The sequence below is a fragment of the Neolamprologus brichardi genome, chromosome 16, assembly GCF_056152115.1.
Source record: "Neolamprologus brichardi isolate AB-2024 chromosome 16, ASM5615211v1, whole genome shotgun sequence".
Lineage (NCBI taxonomy): Eukaryota > Metazoa > Chordata > Actinopteri > Cichliformes > Cichlidae > Neolamprologus > Neolamprologus brichardi.
The window spans coordinates 4,382,328-4,406,262 of NC_142119.1; the positions used below are offsets into that span (position 1 = coordinate 4,382,328).

General features: G+C 39.8%; 1 protein-coding gene across 5 annotated transcripts in view; it reads right to left on the minus strand.

Annotated features, from left to right (window-relative positions):
- Positions 1–18,891, minus strand: part of pcbp3 (poly(rC) binding protein 3) — an 80,357-nt gene extending 61,466 nt beyond the window's left edge. For all 5 annotated transcript variants that reach the window (XM_035909052.2, XM_006793707.2, XM_035909050.2 and 2 more), the window contains exon 1: positions 18,593–18,891. The gene's annotated coding sequence lies outside the window, so the exon portion shown is untranslated. The remainder of the gene's footprint in view (positions 1–18,592) is intronic.
- Positions 18,892–23,935: the final 5,044 nt, after the last annotated feature.

Here is a 23,935-nt window from a genome sequence, read left to right on the forward strand (position 1 = left end):
AAAGAGAAATTACAGTCTATAATTAGCCCTTTTAAGCTGTACAATGTATTCCACTCATCCTGGCGTTTGACGTATCAAAGAAAAAAAGTTAGGTCTTATGGCTCTATTATGTTGGGGGGTGTCTGAACAAGGTTTGGTCCAGTTGTTCCCCTTTAGGTCCAGCATAGTCGTGTAGTACATGCAGATTTGTAGACCAATGTCTTCGTGTTGGGGGTGTCTGTTGTGACCAGGGGGCAGTATCAGAATAAAATTGAGTAAATGAAAATATGCACTGTTCTTGAAACACACCAATTTTTCTCTGTTTCTCCTTTAATATACCCCCTGCTATGGAAAAGACAAAAAGGCAACTTATTTATTATTTATTTCTTCACCTTTACTACAGTTAAGACTGATTGACATGGTAGCTCTTCACCATGAGTGTAGACAGAGATTTTGCCAAAACAAACCACAGAGACACCAGAAAAAATGAGACATTTAAAATACCTCCATCCAGGTAAACATGTATATATTTAAAGAAACTAACAAAGGCTAAGCTTAACCAGCTACAAGCCACCAGCCCCAGCATGAGCGTTGGTATGAACACGGGTTCAAAGCAGTTTCAAGGAAAATTATGGAATTCATTAAAAAAGAAAAAAAGAAAAAAACAAATTTATGTTGTTTGGAAACCAAAAGAAAAACATCAAAGTAGAAATATGTGTTGACAATGTATATTTAGAAAGGGTAAATGAAATAAAATTTCTTGGGGTGATGATCATTGACCACAAGCTCTGTTGGAAGCCACACATTACTTATGTTCGGGGGAAATTGGCACGGGGCATTGCCGTCCTGGGGAAAGCAAAGCATATGTTGGATCAGAAAGCACTGCACATTTTATACTGTGCTTTACTACTGCCATATATGAGCTACTGTGTAGAGGTCTGGGGAAACACATACAAAAGTAACACACAAACAATAACTATAATACAGAAAAGGGCCATTAGATTAATAAATAATGTGGGGTACAGGGACCATACAATTGCACTCTTTGTCAAAATGCAAGCTATTAAATTCCAAGACTTGGTGAAGCTTAAAACAGCGCAAATAATGTATAAAGTAAGAAATAAATTGCTTCCAAAAGAAATCTGTAAATTGTTCATAGAAAGAGAAGGTGGGTATAACTTAAGAGGGAAATGGAATTTGAAAATACAAAGTGCTAGAACAACTTTAAGAACGATGTCTATCTCAATTGCAGGAGTTAAATTATGGAACAGTCTAACAGAAGAAATAAAAGACAGTAAAAACATAAACCAGTTTAAAGTAAGATATAAAAACCTAATTTTAAATAAGTATAAGAATGAAGAAAACGGGGTTAACCCAGGACAGTAATGTTGCTGGTAATGGTGTTGTGGTTCTTTTTTGGGTTTTTTGTTTTGGTTTGTTTGTTTTTCCATAACTTGTGTATCTGCAAATATGAGGGCGTAGGGACAAATAAGTAAATACTTCTGCCTACTCCTTTTCAAACAAATAATGTAATAATATTTTGTAATGATTGTGAAGGCACATGTTTGAAATGTTTGAAATAAAAATGAACTGAACTGAACTGAAAAGAGTTGACATCCAGTTATCTTTAAAAAATATGTTTAATGTTTAATAGTTTGTTTTATTATGGATATAAAAATTAGAATTTAGTTGCCATCAATTATAGTTCACAGAAAGAACTGTTGTCTCTTATCGTCCTGTTCATGCCAACTTTATAACCAGTGAGCTTTCCCCTAGATTGTGCAGTCTCCCCTGGACAAAAAGCTGTTGCCTTTTTGGAGCACTGCCCACAAGTGCATCTCCATAGCCTTTAGACTGCCTAAAGTCTCACAGTACCTCTCTCTGCATAGTCAAATACCTACAGAAACAAATACAAATGAGGGGGCACGTCTCACATTAGTCATGGAGAGTCTGTAGTTTATCAGAGTGACCTTAATCCTTTGATAAAATGGTCTCTTCCAGCATGAGCCACCATCCTTAGGGCACTGAAAATGTATCCAGAACTCCACTCAACCGAACACCTGCGAGAGATTTTGGACTCCTGCGGGAATAACTTCTGGAAGAACTGTGTCCATCCCTTCAGCATAGTTCCAAAGATGAGGCTTTTTGAAGCTTACTAAGATGTGTTATACAGATTTTCCTTTAATTTGTCACCTGTTTGTACACAAAGACGTAGTCAGCCAAATATGTTTCATGCATCATGAGACACACCCCCTTTTGTGCGTGGAAATTGTGCAGCTGTTTTTTTCCCTTACTAGTACAATTTTTTTTGAGCAGATGAAAACTGCCAGCGTTAATAAATCTGATAAATTACCAGTTGCAAACTGTTGACCAGTCACTTTCTCTGACAGGGTGTATTACCTGAGTTTCTCCTTTCCATAAAGATGGATTGCATATGGTGCTTGATTGCTCCCTACGGTGGTAAATTACAGATTTAATAATGCTGAACTAACTGAGCATTCTCAAGTGAATTTTCTCAGTTAGGAGCCACTTACTCAGTTTCTCAGCTGTTCAGTTTCTCCTTTGCTCAAACACAAGCAAAGATATAAGCAGATGTACACAAAGGAGCTATTATTTTTAGAATAGAATTACTATCATTACTATAATTGCTTCCTTGAATAATAAATAGAGCCTGACTGACATGTTGTTGTGCTGAATACAGTATGATGTTTACCCCTATGGGTAATGATCAAAGGAATGCCCTATTATGATCCCTCTTCATGAGATGCATACAGTATCATCCTAGCATTGAAAAAAAAAATCTCTAACATGTTATTTTCGGCCTTATTTTACTTACAAGGCCTGGTAGTCCATGTAGGACATTCAGTTTCTAACTAATATCAGACCTTCGATTTTTGAAAATGTAAAACATTCATACCAGTATTGATCCCATATTTTACTAATTGCATATCAAATTGCACACGGTGTGCAGGATTGTTGTGACCAACCATTGCCCTGACTCAAAAGATTAGCATCATAAGTCATCATCATACATTCCAACAATCCATATAACAAAAGATTCCATAGTTAATCATATCTGTTATTAACCTCTGTCTCTCTTCCACAGCATGTCTTTATCCTGTCTTCCTTCTCTCACCCCAACCGGTCGCAGCAGATGGCCGCCCCTCCCTGAGCCTGGTTCTGCCGGAGGTTTCTTCCTGTTAAAAGGGAGTTTTTCCTTCCCACTGTCGCCAAAGTGCTTGCTCATAGGGGGTCATATGATTGTTGGGTTTTTCTCTGTATCTATGAAGCGCCTTGAGGCGACTTTTGTTGTGATTTGGCGCTATATAAATAAAATTGAATTGAATTGAATTAAAAGGTAAAACAGTATATAAATCATATAGGCAGATAAAAATGTGTTTACATATGTTATCCAAAGTATACCAAAAAAATGTCTTAATAAGCTGTACTACCTTATTTGAGGTGCCCCTGTATATTAAGCAATTATTATAGGGGATGAAAGTACTCCTGGTGACCCATAAATAAAGACTCAATGAAGTAAAATTGACTTTTGACCCCCTGTGGTGTTCTGACCCTGCAGCTGAGAACCCTGTTGCTAAATGGTCGCTAGAATCAGATACAAGTCTGTTTGATCCAACCACATTAATGAGGTCACTGGCTAACAAGACCTTTTGATGGCACTTGGAACTCTGAGGAAAACACAAATTAATGGAGCCAGACATCAAATGTAAAAATCATCCAGTCTTATTTCTGTTTGTTGTACCAGTGAGCTGATGTTAAAAGTTTGGATGTGCAGATTTGCAGTGATTAAAATACTGTAGTCGTCCTATTTGTGGTCTAGGGAGATTTCAATATGTGACTGCCCCTGTGCTTATACACATCTCAATATCCTTTGCAGCCTAGTGTAGACCAATTCTGTACTGCTGAAAGAGGCAGTCATGTGTGTGCTAATAATAAGTGTTTATATCTGGAATAAAAACAATTCTATTTATATTGTACCACTGAGAACTAAGTTTTAGAATCCTTTGATATCGGTGCAAATGCTAAATGCTAAGTTCAATCAAATGCACATTAGGGATAAAAAACAAAACGGGACAAATCTAAAGTTGTGTAAGGCCCCACGTCTTACAAAACCTAATGCAAAAAAGCAACAATACTGTCAACTTAATAAATGACAAGCAATTTTTTTTAAAACAACAAACACACATACATAATTGCAACAATTTGAGAAAATGTTGCACAGGGATATAAAATTGTCTTAAAATTACAGTTTTAAAAAAAAGTGAGCCAGACAGGTCATTTGAAAAGCGAGGGATCCTGATGTCAAACCATAGCTACCTTAGATTTAAGCCCACACTTTGAAACAGACAGGAGTGCCTTGGAGGATTTAAAGCTTCAAATGTTTCACATAGGGTCCACATTTCTACCATGTCATTTAGGACAAGCGCCAGAAGAGCTTTAAACTGATCAGTCAAACCAACAACACACCTCGATGCTGCATTTTGAACTAGCATTTCATTTATTCCAGAAAGTTAGAAATGGCACATCAGTTCAATTCTGGTCATTAATCTTAATTAAAATGAAGGACTAGACAACTTTTCTAAGGTCAGGTTCAAAGTTTAGTGCTAGATCTAATTCTGTCGGTGTGTATGAATAAAACAAGACAATTTCGAATTTCAAGGTATTAGGTAAAGAAAACTTTGTTATATCCAACTGTCAGCATCATTATGACAAGCAGTAAAGCCTTTAGGGTTGTGTATATGCCCTCTTTATATTATGGGTGTGCTCTCTGTGCAAGCGAGGCAGGCACTGCTTGCCCAGTAAAGTCTAAACATACACATCAATCCCAACATATCAAACGCAAATCAGTCTCTCTCCTTGCATTTCCAAATGATGGTATCTCCATTAAAGGAACTCATATTGTTTGTTTGCATCAATCTTGTAAATTAGTGACATGTGACATCTATAATTGATGCAATTTTCATGTACATGGGCCCTCCTGTGTCCCACTCACAAGCATTTTTTTTTAGCTGTGCAACATGATTAAACCTGTGAAAAGCCTAAAAGAAAGAGAGAAAATTCAGGTCATGAATGACAGCACGAAGGAGTATAGAAAGGTGCAAGATGCAGGAGACTGCACAAAAAAGACAAGCAGCACAAAATCATGAAATGGTGTGTTTGGCTCATTGGTGTGTTAAACAGGCACTGACTGTGCTTGTCTTTCCGTTTGTGTGTCCGGGGAATATCCTGTGTTGTTAAGCAACATTTGACATCCTCACACCTCCATCACAGAGCCTTCCCTTAATATCGAGATGGCACCAAAGCTCTTTGATGTCCCAGTATATAACCACTTAATCCCAAAGAGGGAGGGAGGAAATTTTATGTTTCTGAACTTGTACACACAAAAACAAGTCGATTTATTGTGGTAGCCTGGGATTTCACACTGATAATTTAAAAAAGTTTACAGAGAAATTACAGAGCGTGTGCTTGTCATTGCATGGGGTATCGATGACGTCACACAGCTTCGTTTTACAGGACGACAAAAGCAAATTAGCCAGTGATCAAGTTTTGTTAAATCTGGGCGCACGGAGATCACACCCTGCTGTTTAAATAATCTGCTTCCGCTTTGGATTTCCCTGCAGGGAAGAAGACTGTAGCTCCACTCATATCAAGCTGTGCAAAATTTAAAAAGAACATCAAGAGGATGTTCTTATAGTTTTTGTGCCAGATTTGGCATCACAATGTCAACCGACAGAGAGGTAAATGTAGTAGAAGAGCTGTGTCTGTTAGTTAAAGAAAAGCTGACTGAAGCGTTAAGACAATGAACGACAAGTCTCCCTTATTGCTGCTGTTATTATGTGCCGTGCTGAAACGGATGCCGTGTGTCTCAAAGAGCATTGTGAAATGTCATGTCTCTTCTGTCATGAGGTGACATGGCAAACGGGAGATTAGAGGATGAGTTAGTGAGCATAGAAGAAAGCAAAGAGAACAAGGCAGGAGAGAGGGAGCACTGGTTCAGTGTATGAGTAGTTGCAGTTTCAGTATTCCATTGAATGAATAATAGAGGAAGAAGGGAGGGTTAAGAGCATTTCCTCTTAATGTGGAAAGAAGGGAAAGACAGAAGGGAAAGCATCTACACTAAGGCATGCATGCATGTTAGGTTTTGCAGGAGTTACTGCACACTTGAAGCATTATTTCAGAGCAACAAAGCATTCAAATGTCAACCCTGATTGTACATGATCGAATTCTTAAATGTGTCTCCTGGGGGATGTCTGGAATTTTTACTGATTAATGAATTAGGTTGTAAACGTAGAGAGGTGGAAAATCGCGGCCTTGGCTAATATGATTTGAAGCTTTCCTCTTTCAGACCTACCCCTATTTCATCATTCTTCCTCTTCCCATCAAACCCACTAGCTAAGATGCTGAGTATACGCCAGCGGCAGCAACCCGGAGAACAGTTTTTCAAGCTCCTGAAGCGGTCTTGCCTCCTTTTTTTTTTTCTTTCTTTCTTTTTCCCCCCTCTGCTTAAGCTCACTTGGCTGAGTTCTTGCTGACTTAGCAGCTTCTTCTGCGGATGCTTCTGGAGCTGCACACAAAAGTGTGTATGTGTGTTGAGATATATATATATATATATATATATATATAATCTGAGTCAGTCTGAATATATGACGTCAACAGACTACATGCTGCTTATTGGCCAGTCAGTGTCGTCACTCAATGAGTCATGAGAGCGACTCTTGGACAAAAAAACATTGATTTATCCTGCCTTGTATTAACAGTTCAGGCTGCTGGTGTAATGGTGTGTGGGATATTTTCTTGGCACCCTTTTGAGCCCCTTGGAACCAACTGAGTTTAAGAATTATTTTAGCACCATAGACTACCTGAGTTTGTTGCTGACGATGCCTGTCCCTTTATTGGTGCATCCAGGGATTCAGTGGTGAGGTAAAAAAATTAAAACGAAGACATCTATTAAACATATTTGAGTTAAATAATAAGGATGTAGCATATTTTTGTAGGAAACAAGTCTCCGTTATCGGTCATATATTTAGTGTTACATACAGTGAGCTTGGACTACGCACTCAGGCTTCAGACTCCTAAACTCTAAATGCTCGGTGTCCAAGGATTTTCTTCTTTCTTTTTCTTGTATGTGTAAGACTTCAAACAGGGAGGATATTTAGTGTGATTTAAACTGTTGTTTATGATCCTGTGTATACTACATCATTACCTGAGAGTGACTTGTTAATAAGACCCCTGCTGTTTCTAATTAAGTTTTAAGCAGTTAGCTTTTTTTCCTTATTAATTTTTTCTCAATGCTGTGCCACCTCAGGTTAATGATTCAATGTTAACAGTATGTCGAACATAACACTGTCGAATCCCCCCTTCAGCTCCCTGACCACTTACTGTGAGGGGTGGAGCTTCAGCTGGGTGCAGACAAATTGCATGCTACAAGATTTCCGTCCACTGAAGCGAGAATTTGCAGAATCAGGGAGTCCAATATTTAGACAGTCTTACTAACTTCCAACACGTTTGCTTGGAGAAATGCTTTCTTGCTTTAAAAAGCTTTAGATGAAGCATCTCTGGTAATTCCAGTCTACAGTGTACCAGTCAAGTGCATTCTCAGCCTTCACAACAAATAAATAAGACGGCAAAAGTTGTCTGTCTGAGCCAAGGACGCCAATCTGAATGACAGTCTCCTCTGCGGCAGTCTACCTTAAAGTGTTATGCTCAAACAAGTACCCAGTTGAGCCCATTTAGTTCATATTTGCCTCTTTAGAAACAGGCAAAAACATCTGCCCGCCACTGTCACTATGGGGGAAAATATGAATTGCTTATTTGCTGTGAGAGGGGCTTGAAATGAAAATAGCCACTCAGTCAATGTCTCTCTTATTTTTGTCCTTCAAACTCGCACGGTGAGAAAATCTTGTGTAACCACTGAACAAATCATGCTGCAGTTTATTTTGTACTCCATCCTAGTTTTGGTTTTAGCTTCCAACAGTTATGAAAACAAGATATGCAAAGATTTCATGTCTTGTCTTGTGCTATAAAACAAATGCATCCCATTTTTATACAGTGATGTGCCTTTGCCCCTTGCATAAAACCCAGAGTCACCCAGCACCTAGGCCAGCTGGAGCTGAGATGACTGAAAGACTGTATCTGTAGGGGAGTGTGTGGAAGAATCATTAATGGTTGCCTGCTGCTACTTTTGTCTCTGGATTGCAGAGGGTCACACTAGGAATATACCCAGCATGTGCCTTTGACGTTGCCTTTGCGTTACAATTAGTTCCATCTTTCACGTCACACCAAGAGTGTGTTAGAAGTGGAGCGTTAATTCTCCACTTGGTCTTTTATTTTGAAATTGGTCTTGATTCTCTGTGCTGTTCTCGTGTCTGACTTCCTGCCTCTTCATCTGCTCTGGGCAGCTTCTGTAAAAAAAAAAAAAAAAAAAAACTATTTTCATCAGCTTGAGAGGATGTGTCAGATCCTCATTATTCCTGGGTGGTGGAGACTGAGCAGTTAGAAGTTTATTTCTATTTCCCATCATTGTCCTCTGCCACCTGGGTTTTTCTTTCACCCCCACCCCCCATCTGCCATCCTGAGGTGGGAGAGGTGTCAAAAATACTCCATAATAAAGGCCAGACTTTATACTCCATCCCTTTTTTCTCATTTATTTATTTTTCTTTCATTAGAATTTTATTTAAAGTTCAGCAAAATATCTTATAAGTTGAGAAACAACAACATAATGAAATTTGTTTAATAATAATCAAGATTACAAATACAAAAAGATTATTAATGAGCAGCTCTGCTACCCAGGATTTATGCACAGCTCTTGAAGTTGTTTTTTTTTACACCTGTACAAGTCCACGACATCGGCTGAATCACTGGCCTCCACAGTGTCTGTTCAGGCCCCGGCCTCCAGCTGGGGCCAATCTGTTGGTCAGGTGTGGCTCAGCAGTAGCAGCCATGGCCTTGCCAGCAAGCTGAGAGTGCACACAGCACAAATACAGAAAGGAACACTGCTTACACTGCAGTGCAACACACAGGATAAAATCCACACTGTATTCTGGTGGCAATTCATTGTTCTTCAAATGTTTCTTTTTAATCTTGAAGGGCATTTAAATAGAAACAGGAGCATTATTCTCTGAGTTGACAGAAATCAGAGTGTTTCCCATCACCGTAACTGAACTGGGGCAGTGATGTGGAAAGTGCAATTCATCTACAAAAACAAAACAGAAATGATCAAAGACATATAATAGACGACTGATCTTTTTTGTGTTTAACTGATGTCTTAACTTCACAAGGTTGCCATAGACAAGCTCTGATAATGTGTTAAACCCCACAGGAGAAACACTCGAGCCTGGCTCCTGTTAGCCAGTTCCACATAAAAAGTAGTGAGCGGACCCAACATTGGCTGGATTATGTCTAAATAAAGCCTTGCACTGTATGAATCACTGTGTCACTGATCCCCTCTGCTTCCCAGACAACAGGTTTGCCTTCTGCAAGCTGTCACTGGCTTTCCACTCTTTCAACTGAAGAATAAAAGAGAGGAGAAACCGAGACTGTGTGAGGGAGAGAGGGGAGTTGACGTTCATCAGTCGAGTGCCGTGGCTTAGCCTAAGAGGCTTGAATAATCAGTATGTTAAGCTGTCAGGGTGTGCGCTCACACCTACCACGCGCTTACTAACTCCTGGGTGCTTTTTAATCAAGCAAAAATGCTGAGAGGCAGTGGCGAGTGCCAGGAGCCCAGGCTAAGAGATGAGCTTTAGAATATCTGTTACACTTTCTCCTGACATTACCAGACGTGCATTTTCGCTGTAAGCTGCAGACACGTCTGTTTTTCTCTTTCCTTTTTTCTTTAAAGAGGACACAGTCATTTTCTCCAGTCCTTTACTCCATGTGAGTCATCATATTCAGTGTAGCTGCCTTATAGCGCCATTCATGTGTGCGTTCTACAAATGGCTTTCACATTTACTGTGAATGAAGGCAATCTGTGTAGTTTCTAGTCTATTGTTCTCATTTTTTTCATGACCTACTGCACTACAGGAGACCCTGGTGCAGAGCGCAGTTACAGCATTGCTCAACTGTGACAGTCTAATTTAGATTATGAACCCAGACGTTATCTACTGCCTTGGCTTGAGCAAAATCAAAGGGCAACTGTGGAAAAACTAAAATACACCATCAACACGTGTGAGCACCTTCATAAAAGCTCAAGTTTTGGCAATTGTGTGTTAACACAATGGCAAGGTCTTAAAGTTAAAGGTCTTAAAGAAGCAATTGTTGCTTCCAGAACAGTTGTAAAGCCATTTCCAAACAATTTGAGGTCTGTCATTCTACAGTGAGAAAGGTTATTCACAAGTTGAAAACATTAAAGATGGCAATTTCACCCCAAGATGTGAAATGCTCAAGGAAATTTTAAAAAAGGCTGAGGGCTACATCTCCGAGTCTATGGGCCTCAGCTAGCATGTTAAATGTTAAACTTAATAACTGCAAAATTAGAAACAGACTGAACAAGTATGCCTTGTTTGGAAGGAAGCCTCTCGTCTCTACAAAAGAATATGGCAGCACTGTTTAGGTTTTAGCAGCTGCATCTAAACGATCACAAGACTTTTGGATCAGTATCCTTTGGACAGACAGGAACAAAGTAGAGATGTTTGGCTATAATGCACAGAGGTACATTTGGAGAAAGCCAAACATAGCATATCAGCTCTCAGACCCATCAGGAACATATTCTGTTAAATCTGTTCCTCTTGGGCAGAAACGCATAACAAATCTGAAGTATGTATATGTTTTCTGCCCACAACATGCTACCTAAGCATTAAAGAAAATTTTTAACATGTCTGCTTGGATTGGAAACCACCTTTCCTCCCAAAGGGCCAATACAAACACAGACTTGTGTTGTGTAATTCAGGAAGTTCAGACACATAATTTCAGCTTTTAGTTGACGTTAGCTTCGATGTCTGAATGCTTTGTTTCTGCGGCTCACTGACGGTCCAGTGTGCAGCAACTAATTTAGGCCTGAACGCTGTATAAGAGCTCTTGAGCTGTGTGACAAACTGTTATTGCATAGCACAAACCATGAAGAATAACAGATTTCTGAGTGCAGCGGGGTGTTGTTGCCCATATGAAACACCATTTATAAGATCAAGACTTTAGCTGTGCAGAGCAGTGACTAACATACAACTATGTTGGCCACTGTTTCATGATCAGTTTTGGAAAAGTATCTTTAAAAACTCTAAATTATATACAACATATTTTTATGTTGCAGGGATAAAAAATCTATATAATATATATATGATGTGTGTGTGCATAATACTGATTATGTTGTTTCTTATAGCAAACAACAGAATGTTTAGTCTCTTGCTTGCTTCTGACACATTTCAGACTTGGATGAAGCAAGAAATGGCAGACTGCAAGCCAGCTGCTCATTCAGAAGAACAGTGAGGGGTTGGGGTTACGCAAACTTTTTAACCAACCATTGATTATTTATTTCCATCCATCCATATTCTTAACTGCCTATCTTACTTATTGGTGCCTAAAGGGCTGGATTCTATTCCAGCTGGCATAGTGCGACTCGTAGGAAGAGTTTTGACTATTTTCTTTGTCAAAAGTGGATAAAATGTGACTGATTTGAAAAGCTGTAAGACTGTTAATTGTAGAGGGGTTTTGAAAAATTTCGGATCTTAGAGTCTGCACACTAATTTATTATAGAGTTGGGTAAAAAGACTGCAATTCATCATTTAGTCTATGCTGGTTAGGTCATTAGAAGAACAATTATGATAATAATAATATTAATAATAATGATACTAGTAAATGAATAAATAGTAGCTTAATTAAATTCACACACAATGACCTAGGTGCATACCATAGAGCAGTGAGGTGAATTTTAAGGTCAAACGCCAAAAATAAAATTAATAGCACCGGTTTTGGGCTGTTGTCATGAGGCAGATGAATCTCTGGAGGGTGGGGCAGGAGTGGTTGGAAATTCTGAGTCAGTGGGTGGGTGTGTGGATTTAAAAAAGTCCTCTGAATAATTGATTGTTACATGTGAGAGACACCAATAAGGTATGCACAGTGTTCCTCTGTCACAATCTGGGTCACAGTATGTGACAGCATCAGCAGGTGTAAACTGTCGATGTTGAAATGGTGAGAGCAGCTGATATTGGTATGACATGGATGGAATTACAGGAAAATTTCTTCTTTAGCACTACTCAAACTCTATCAATCTTATATTCCATTGTGCCTGTTTCTTCCAGGTCACTTTTTTAAATTTCTCGTGAGAAACTTTAATATCAGTGTTCCCATGAGCAATTGGAATATTTAATTCATTTGAAGCTGTCACAGCGTTGCTGTTGTTTTAACTGAGACAACAATAAATCTGCATAGAAGTGCTTGTTCTTTTAAATAGAAAAGTAATGAGTAACTGCACTCGTATTCAAGGCATAAAATGGACCTTTCAACACATGTCAGACACAGTAATAAATGAACACAGTGGAGCTCTAATCTAATTAAAAAAAACCCCCTAAAAACAGAGGAGCACAAGGCTAATTCTGACACAACCCTCCGCTCTGGGTTTCTGCATAGCTCTTTAATCACTACAGTTCGCTTTACTCCAAGCCAACAATAATATTTTCTTGTCACTTCACCACTGCCCGTATTAGCGAGTGTAAAAATAGTACACGGGGCAGAGGGGCTGCCTATTTATGACCATACTTCACCACCCGTAGCGATGCAAGAAAAGCAGCGGGGAAGGCTAAAGCTCTGTTCCTGCCTCACCTTTTGCTTCTTAACCCTCAGCAGCCTCTTCCATTTCGCCCCCTCCCTACTCTCCATCCTCCCTGATTGATCTCAAAAACCTTCGCTAGCTTAAATTACATCAGCCAGTGGCTTTTGCGCGGAGACAGAACGGCCCTCGGGTTTCACAGATCATAATTCTCTCCAATAGCTTCAACTTTTAAGAGATGCCATGTTCAATTTCAGCAGTGCCTCACACCCATCCATTGCTTTGAATTATGACACCTGATAGATTGTTTAGGTTTATGGCCCAGCTCAGTGACTGAGAAATGCTTACAAATCAACTGGTCTAAAGGCAGGAGTGAAATGTAAAAAAACAGACGGTGGCCTCAGGAGTGCCCACTGGTTTGTTTGCACAGTTTCCTATGCAAGTGTTTTATCAACTACCCAGGGTATAATTTCTCTAAATGCCCATTGGTTGCTGTAAGGCTTGATGCTCTCAACCACTCGAGCTAGAATGAAAAAATATATATACTTTCATGTTTTGGTATGGCTATACTTAATAGCATCTGACCAACTGCTAATTTGAATTAACTGCAAGGGTCTTTTTAATGTGGTTGAAGTTGTTTCACTAATGTATGGCATGCCTAAGCACAGCTGCCTCAAAGAACCTGTTAAGTTCCATGTGAAGTCCAAATAATATGACATTTATTGTCAATCCTGACTGCCTCAGTCGCTGTTTTTTGCTCCCAACATCATCAACAGTGATGAATGGTAGCTTAGAAATGTATTCCACTAATCACTGATATCAACAAAGAACTGATTTCAGTATGTTCCTAACGGTCACGTTGGCAAGGAAGCAAGCTAGCTAAGGTTAGCCATCTAGCAGCTTCACTAAGTATCACAGAGTTTTTGCAACACCCTATAATTATGGCGTGTACACCCCAACTTAAAGGTGTATTGGTTAATAATACAGTATAGAAAATGGTTTTAAATTTTCTGTCCTGCTCATGTGAGTGGCATTGATGCACGGTGGCTTTAAATGTTTGTGACACCAAGACCATTAGTTGTTCATTACAAAATGTCGTTTTTTTTTCCTGTAAGCATGCAACACAGGTGACCAGATGATTGGTTTGGTTTGTCTAATAGTGTGACTGTAGTAGTGAAGCACGTTTTAATTTCATTTTCATTACTGTTGCTAAAACCAAATGAACCTCGTCTGCTGTACTTGGAGTCAGTTGGTTTGTATAATACATGAAAAATTAACCTTTTTTCAAATTAAATTTTGGGTTCCTCCAATTATGAAAACAAGATAATTGAAATAGCTGCCACAAATTGTTTCATGATAATATCCTTGTGTGTTCTATAAAACCGACACCCCCATTCCTTTAACAACAGTACCCATTCCTAAAAGTCCATAATCACTCCCACCAGCCTGCGTCAGGCTCAGTTCAGTCTGCACTGATTGATTGACTGTTGAGTCACAGTTGCAGGATATCATGGTTCCAGGAAATCCATTGTTAAACGAATATATATATAGTAAATGCAGCGTGTTCTTAAAGTTAATGAGCACCCCTGTTAAATATCATGATCATTTTTGCCATAGATAAGCAGCTTTAGGCTTTTTTTTATTGTAGGTCATCTGATTTGGTATATGCACCAGTTTGACAGCTGATTTAGGAGAACTAAACCACTTTGGCTTCAGTCCAAACGTACACACCAGGTTTGTGTTGGCAAGAAAAAAATTTAAAGACACACTTTTATATTTTATATTTATATTTATATGTATGCCAAATATCATTTGCAGAGTATGGACATGGCGTTATACCTGCAGCTATTTTATATTTTTATTTTATTTCATTTTATTTTTCTGTGTCACTCCACAAACACCTAGGTTCCCTCCACTGCTAGAAGAAATTTTCTACAATTTTCTAGGAATTTTCTGGATTATTTGTTTTTTAAAGGATTTTTTCCCAGTTTTTTTAATTTACCTACACATTGAATTTATTATTTACGGAACGCTTCATTAAAAAAAACCAAACGAACAAACAAGAACCCTGATGATTTTTCTGTTTTTGTTTATTTTTTTTATAGTGTGGATTTATCCTGAAAGTGTAGTTTACAGAACAAGACCTTAATCTTATGCTGTTAGGTGATTGAATGTAAACAACATGCCACATGTGTACACATTTTAATCCTTAAGGCTGTCTTTTTATGGTGTTAAATCACATCCACAAAAAGGGAGGGTTCAGGGTTTGAGAGGTGGGGATGAAATGCCACTTGAAAAGCAAAGATGAAGTAAAAATGACTTTCCATGTTATTCATATGCTGTAATCAATCTTTATTATGGAAATATATACACTAGTCCTCAGTTAGTTTATCATTTATTAGCTCAAAGGGAAGAACTCCACAGTGTAAAGACAGGAATTCTTTGTCAGGCCTTTTGTCCGTGTCCGTTTGCTCTCCTTTACTGCATGACAGCATCCAGTGAGTGTCACAGGTCTTTTTCACACTGAGCCAGTCCCCACACAGGCAGCTCCCACCACACTGTGCACTGGGCCAGGCCAGTGGGAGATCCGGAATGGCTCAAAAGGGCCAAGCCACAAAGGGCCAGCTGCTTGCATTGCATTGGCTTTACATAGGAGGAAGTACTGGATACATGTGATGCCTCTTTTTCCAGTGCAGTTATTAGATTTGGAAAATTAGGGGAAATGAACAAGCTCTATTAACACATTTTGCACCCCTTTAATAGATCTCTGCTCAGCTTTAATCAGTCTTTATTTTGTAAAAACAATTCCTGCCTGTTCACAATTCATTTGCTGCTCTTTCAGCACTACATTTGTGTGTTTTGCTCAAATCAAACCTCCACAAACACCTAGTGCCCTAAACTGACAGCTGTGGCATTCTGTGAAGTGAAGGTGTAAAACTGCCGTGACACGGTGAGCAACACTCGTTGTCTGCATTAAATACACGCAGCTCAGCTTAAGCATAAAGTGGTGGCTTATAAAGCCACGCAAGTGCGCAAGCAGGCGTGTGCAAACACATCACAGGGGTTCATAAATATCTCATTCTTCAAGGGATGTTGCATATGCATTCTTATGAGAGCTTACGGTGCAAGAGCGCAGTAAGTGCATTAAATATAGCTGCACGGGAGCTCCTGGGCTCATGAGAGAGTTGCGTCCATAAGAAGGAAAACAAGGCCACTTATATTTCATGTACCTATAGTTGTTTTAGGTTTGCTTTGAGGTGTATGTTTTTTACTTACAGTAGAATTACTGTCTGAATTCATGAATATAAGTTGTGATTCACTAAATGCAGCTGACTATTTGATGAAAACGGTGAATTTACAATCATGGCGTTTACTGGTCAGACCTACATCTTTTATTCCAACTTTTGCCATTTTGTTTAATTTCCGTTTAGGCCGTTGTCTTTTTTTCAGATGCTCCCTTGAGCAGTAACCACAGCCTCCCTGTCACCCTGTCCCTTGCATCCTCTTGTGTCTTTCATTTAATTGTCTGTCAATGATTTGGAAAACAATAAATCACTTTTTTTTTGCTGCTATACTCTTTTGTTGGTTTTGCACCCCTTTCCTTTACAGAGGTCTGTTTTTTAAGTCTCTCTAAATCCCCAAACTCACTTAGAATTGTCTTTATCTTGATATAAAAGAGAAGCTTTCGTCAATGGGATTCATCTAACAGACGTCAGGTAGCGTCTGCACCTGCAAGGGTCTGCCATCAACTCCACTTTATGGTGCTCAACTGAGGTATTGGTTGATTGTCAGCGTGGCCTTTTGGTATGGTGCAGGTATCCTCAGGCGCGTGAATCTGCTGCTACCTGAGCCCATAATTGCCTCTGTCATTGCCACCCGGAGATGTCCCACAGTAGAGGATGCGGGGCAGCAGTTTGCCCTAGCGAGGTCAAAAGCACCCGCTAGCCTGGTCCCAACTCTGTACTGGATGACCATGTCCCCACCCCCACCATAGCATTTTTTTGCCCCCATAATGTCTTTAGGAATGTCCCCATATAAAAGGCACATTTTAAGTTTAATAAATGGATGTTTATCAAGTTAAGGACTAATTGAGTTAATCAAGATTACACTTATTGATTAGAACCTTCACCATAGTAGCTCTACAACATTATTAAGCCTAAGATTTCATTACTGAATAAAAATTAATTGTTTGGATTAATGAAAGACAGAAGAGAGTCAGCATCTTGGCCACAGCCAGCTGAGCTTCTGCTGTGCACTGGTGCAAACAAACACCAGCACGTTCCTTCATTCTTAATTTACACTTCCTAATAAACTAACAGCCTGACACTTGAAGAAATGAGTATGAGCATGCAGTCGGCAGCATCATAAATCCTCTCTACACTGACATATTTGTAGTCAAAAACACCGTAAAGATGCCAAATCAAAGTACTGCTCACAGTTACAGATTTCTGTGTTTTCTTTCTGTTCTTGTTTGTCACTAACGATGCTGCTCTCCCCTGAGGCGGCCCTACTGGGACAACTGACGCTCCCAGAAGGCTTTGTCACAGATGCTCTTTTTGTCTAAATTAGAAAATGATTATCACAGAGAGAAAGGTCAAACCGTCTGCAAGACACAATGAGTTCTTTTTAAGTTAAAAGTCACAGGCAGGCTTAGTATGATTGCATTATGGAAATATAATGTGAATATGCATGCAAATGATGGTGTTTTTAACTTCTCACATAGGAAAATGTGAACATCTAAATAAACTAAGCAAAGGTGAAAGTGGTGTGTAAGAAACATTTTTAATTGCCGTGTTGCATTTAGCAGAGAGATTGATAATAAAAATCGCTTCAGCTCTTCACACCTGTAACTCTGCATATAAGAGGAGTTTTTCCGGTGGAGTGAAAACACAAGTTAAATTAGTATTATGCATTCTACCTGCGCCTCAAAAACCACCCTCAAAACCCCACATGGGAAGCAGCAGCTGATGTTGTTGTAAGGTCCAATTTTCAGAAATGATTGAGTGGCTTTAAAATCTCTTGGCTGGCAGTATTGATGTCTAAAGCACTTTAGCTGTATCTCTGTCTCAGTCACAAATACACACACACACACACAGACATATACACACTCCACTTCCCCTTCCTGGTGAAGTACAGGATGTGCGGCTCAAGAACTAAGCAGTTTTTTCTCCTCCTCTGCTGTTGCCAGGAATGCTTTATGGGCCATGTTAATATTGGACTTCTCTGGGTGGAAAGATTGCTTGATTCAATCAAGCAAGTCGCTGCCTTGTAAAGTCATTACACTTTGTGCAATGTCATGTGTTCTGGAGCCAGCGGACGGACCCGTGTTCTGCTAGGAAGTGGCCTAGCGAAAGCATGTGTGCCTTGCACGTCAGCAGCTATAAATAGCCATCACCAACTAACATAAACACTTTTCAGAAATCAATTAGAGATGCCTTTTCCGCTACCAAAATACAGCATGGTGTCCTTGTCAATTTGTGCTCCGGGGCAGACTTCAAAATAAAAGAAAAAAAGAAAAGACTTCTCAGTGAATTTGCACGTGGTTAAAGCTGGAGGGTATGAGATTGCAAAAGACAAAAGGGGAGGAGATGCAGCGATTGCAGGGTAGAGAAGGAGGAGGAAGTTGATATCAAAGCAGAATATCAGTGCAAGAACAAAAATATGGTGACCTCACTGATAGCATCTCCGTGTCACTTTTCTGAGGGGAAAGAAGTGCTGCAGGGAAAACTTGTAATATGCGTATAGATAAGGCAAAGAAGACAGAAACAGGTGAGAAGAGAACAGAGCGGCAGTTTTAGAGGTGCTTTAGGTGAGTGAAGAAGAAAAAGAAGAAGAGGAGAGAGCAGCAAGTACTTTTTTGAAGCTCAGTGCAGACTGAGAAAAGCAGACTCTTACCTGCTCAGAGGTTTTGGCTGGTGGGACGGAGAAGTGAGGAGAGTCAAAGGGTCCCGGGGTGGTCTGGGTGGTAGGGGGTCTCGGTCCGGCTGGAAGCGGGGCTGGAGGGTGGTCCAGGAGAGGGGAGGAAGGATGGAGTGACAGGGAGCAGGGAGACGGGGAGGCTAAAGGGGGGAGAATAAACGCCGCTTGCCTCTCCCTCCCTTTCTCTCTCTCTCTTTATCTCTTTTCTCCTTCCAACATACACACACACACAAACACACACGCGCTCGGAGGCAGACTCCAAAAGCCCGAGTCACTCAGATAATAGACAGAGAAAGAGTCTTTACATTTACAAGCTCTGCCACAGGGGGAGGATGGGGTGAGCTCCCCTCCCACTCTCCTCCAGGCAGCCAATGGCAGGTGGCAGAGAGGTGTCCAGCCAGCCAATGAAAGCAGAGGCAGCCGGTGCCTTACCCCAGCCAATAAGTGCAATAGCTCATATCCAGTTGGAATAATTACAATATGGAAGGAGTCATGAAAGGCTTCCCTTCTGAAGGACAGAACAGGCGTCACACTCCTGCCACAGATTGTGATTTAGGGCTGCCACAGACATTAGAGTGATTAGATTCTGGGCCAATCATCCCAGCATCATACCACTGCTGCTCGACAGTAAAAAATAAAGAGGTTCTAGTTCACTGGAGTTTGAGAATTAGTCATTCACACAAACAAAAAAGCATAAGCACTCGTGTTTATATTCACAGGCTGTCACATGCAAACCTTATGACTTCATATGTGTCACGCTCTGTGCCTTTAACGCTGAATCTACAGGCTCGTCAACTATGAGCGGAGAATAAGAACCGAGTGTGAAATTTCATCAGGCACCTTTGCTCTCACGCTCACTGAGGACCATACCTCACTTCCACAAGTCTTATTTTATTTCCTCCCTCTCAATCGATGGCTCCGGCAGGCACCGAGCATAATAAATGATCAATGGCGAGCGGTCAGGTTGAGGAATGAGAGGCACATCACCAATTCAGGAAACAAAGGAAACACCAGTTATACTATTACATCAAAGAAAAACAGAAAAGTGGTTGTTCTTTTAGTCAGCACATTTTGATGACTTGCTGAAAACTAGATTTTTTTTTTTTTAAGAATTCTCAAGGGCCGCCAGCTGTGGAGGATGCAGGGTTTGAAACGGTGCTATGAAACCCAGCACTTTCCTCACTTGGTTCACAATTAATAATACCCTGATATCCTTTTGAAAAAAGAACATTCCTCAAGGAAAATGATACTCCCATTTTCTTAACTGCTGTTCTGAGTTCTGCTACAGTCTATCCCAGCATTCATTGGATAAGAAGTGAGTATAGAGTGGAGAGACCGGCAGTTGATCAGACAGACGCCTTAAATCACACTCGCACCGTGTAAACGTTTCCAGTTACCAAACGTGTGCATGCCAGTCATGACGAACAGCCCACAACTTTCTAGCACAAAGGAAAAGAACATAGGGATGATACATGAAATAGAAACATGAATAGTATAAATAAATAAACCCATAAATACCATAAATGATCTGCATAGCTACTGGGTCTGAAAAGTGAACCTGCATTCTTTGTCCTGGCCAGCAGGAGGCAAATTCTTTGGTTGCCAAAATACTTACACTGGCCTCAATCACAATCTCCCGTTTTGAATAAGTGTTCCTTTAGTAAATTTTAGATCCACAGGCTGATATTATATTCGATGTTTGAATATTTATCAGCTTTTAGAAGAGTTGGTAAATGCAAAATGTAAAGGTAAAGAAGAGATGGGAGCCATGAAGTGTTGACATTGTGTAGTAGCCACAAACGCAACAACTAGTTGGTCAGAGTGGAGTCAGAGTGGAGTCAGGTGGAGCGTAAGCTCATAAATAATTAACTGCACATAAAGAATGTTAGGAAAAATGCTGAAATATCGGAAAATTAGATTTTTAAATCACCAAATATCGTTATAGGTCTAAAAGTCCTATATTGGTTGGGCTCGAGTAATTTCTGCTGAAAATTAGTCAGAAAATAAGAGTATATGTGATATTCTCATTGGCTGTCTTGTCTTTCATCATATTTGATTCCAAAACAACACGATGAGCACAAACGCGTTAGGTTTATAAAGTGTCCTCACAAACCAGTGGCTGAGAGCATGGTGGATGAACCAGTTTTCATACATATATATGGAATTACTGATTGTTTTCATCACACTAAACTGAAATTGCAGAACTCAACTCAGAGAACCTCTTTATGAGACTTGCACAACAATGAGATGGTAATTTGGACCATTCCTTCATTCTCTTCATCAGTATTTTTGGGATGTCTTGATTCAGTGGTTCTTTTTAGGTCATATCACAAGATCTCAGGCAAAATCCTTCTGGAAGAAACTTGTGCTGGAGCTGTATGATTCAACTTTCCTTTAATATGGAGAAATTTGGTGAAACTGCTGAAGATTTGACTGCTCGTCCTGTAAAATTCCTTCAGCCGCATTTTAAGTAAGATTCTAGTCTATCTCATAAATGCTCTTATCTTCTTTTGGTGTTGTTCCTGGTGGAAATTATTTGCATACTGTTTAAAGATCCACATCAGAGTTGCCTTTAGTAGAAAAAAATCATTTTCATATTTTTGTTATTTATAGGTCAAAGCTGCCCAGTCCCCGAGGCAGTGAAGCAGCCACAAACCAGAAGTTGATTTCCGTTTGTTCCCCTGAAAAGCTGGCTTTGGTTCACGCTTTATTTACAGTTACCAACCATTGCTGTCTTTATATCTCCTTTCCAAAGCACATTAATGCCTGGGGCACGGTTTACCCTAGGTTTCCATGCGTAGAATTAATCAGTGATCTTATATGTTGCAATGTGTATGTATTTTTAGATGGTACCCTGACCTTGTGCATGCATATTCCCCTCCGGGAGAAGGTAAATTACGAATACATTTACAAAACACACTCTCAGTCCAATTAGCATAATTGTTCAAAAACAGTGGCGACCAGATAAAGTTGATAAATTAGACGTGCTTCGGGCCAGTTTACCCACCATGTTCTCAATATTAGAGCGGCTAAGTGTTTGACGGGTTCTGTGATCAAAGTGCAATGAAAGAAAGTGCAGTCAGATTTGGCAAAGGACAAGTTGCATTTTTCTATTGTGTAGTATTCTTTTACATTATTGCTACTATTTTAAATAATTGTAATTTAAACACACATGACATTTTGATCAAATTCAGTTCAAGCTGATATTTTGTCAGGTGTGAAGTGAGTTTTGCATGTTCTTCTTTCTAACCGCGGGAAATGGGGACTTGGTGGTGTTAATACCGATGTTTGCAATGTGTTTTGTGCCTTTTGCAATTTTGCAAAAAGATAATAATTCGTTTGAGAAGAAAAGTCAAGAAACGTTGCACCTTTTTTCCATTGGAAAATTTCATCCCGTAAGCTGTCGTGCTTGGAAGATGGAAGCTCGCTGAAAGAACAATGAACAAAGCATGATTATTAAAGGCACACTGATTGTTAGAAATAATACCACCTGAGTTTGCCTTACTTCAGGATTAAGCAGCTGGTGAGTGCAGTGAGTGCACTGATCTTTCACGAAAGTGCCAGCAACTTGTTCGTGTTTGGAAAAGGGCAACAAGATTCAGACAAGCCATCTCAGTGCACACAAGTCTTTTCATGCTCTGGGTTTTTTGGTACCATTTTCTTCAGCTCTGTGAGCATGACTGAAGCTGTTCACCAATCACCAGACGCCAATCTGCTTCCTGTGCAATGATCCACCCCTGTGGAGAACCACCATGGTGCTCAGTTTCACCTTCAGGGATGGTTCCTGTGAGGAATAGCTCAATAATTACACAAGCATTGTTTTTAATTGATTCTTACGTGGCTGAATTTTCTTTTCCTCCTCTGTTTTAGTCGTTCCTTTTTTTGATCCATTTCTTATATAAAAGTTATGTTTTGATCCTTTCTTTTTTTAATGTCTGAAATGTAACTCACTTAAATGCCTGGGCTTTGTCTTTGTGGTTTTTCCAAATGTTAAAATGCATCATGTAAAAAAAAAAAAAAATGTTATTTGGTTAATCATGACCTTCACCTCACTGTTCTTTCATTTATTTTTTCAACACATTGATAAATTAAGTATTTTTCTTTTTTAGATTTTTGAGATGAACACTTTTGCATTTGTAGCAAATGGCGTGCTCCAAGGCTGATTTTGTCTTTTTTTCTCCTGAGGACGGGGGTCATCATGGACCTGAGTTTTACACCACTTGTAGATAAATTTGGAAATCTATTTAAATCCCTTGGCAAGCTCTTGGATACACTCAACCTTTTTTCTGAAGGCCTTACAGAGCTCTTTAGCTCTTAGCATGATGATGCCACACACTAAAGGAAAGAGAAGAGCAGACGCTAAATGCCAGACTTTTTAACTCATGAATACCTCTATAAAGAAGCATTATTCAAATGGCTCTCATTCACTGATCTTTGGCCGTAACATGACATCCTGGAAAATGTGTTTTCATCCTATCCAGGTCTGCAAGAAAAGGTATGCAAACATATTGCTCCTGATCTTAGAGGAATACACGTGCATCACTTTAAGAAGTTCTCATTGATGGTCTTAGACTGCAGGTTGTAGGTCATTTCTTTGCTCTGTAGGATCAGTCTTTGGTTACACAAACCAGTTCTCCAGTTGCTGCAGGTTCTGGTTACACTTACCTATGCAGTGCATCTCCAGAGAAGGAGAAGTACTATTACCAACTTCAGTCACACCCAGTGGATTTAGAGTCTGTCTGTCTGACTGTGGTGTGAGTAACTGGTGAGACTGCTGCATGATATTTTGGATCACTGCATTACCAACCTAGCCAGAGAGCCACAGATGGTTAGGGGAGAACCAGCTGCTTCTTATTTTTGCAGTCAGGCTGAACGTCTTAGGTACTAGTTACCTGGTCCTTGTTCAGCTCTGCAGCCTCAGTGAGACACTGGAGTTGGATTATGTCCACAGGACGTGAAGCACACTGGAGAGACAGCTGAATGGTGTAGAGGATCTCCACAGAATTAATCTAGTCAGATGGTAGGGAAACCTGGGGAGGGAAGGGTTGGAGCTGGTGGTCAGCAGTGACTGAACTTACAAAAATAAGAGCATGACTCCACACCATTTCTGTGGGGTTAGGTTTGCAGCTGATTAAATTTCCCATAGGTGATAATATGAGTGTGAATTGTTGTATGTCTCTCTCTGGTATCCTTGGAATAGACTGGTGACCCTGAATTGGATAAGCAGGAGAAGATGGATGGAGATGCCACTAATTAATTGATAGATTGGGTCTGTGTCATTCTTTCATTTATTTAAAATAAATAAATAAATAAACTCTG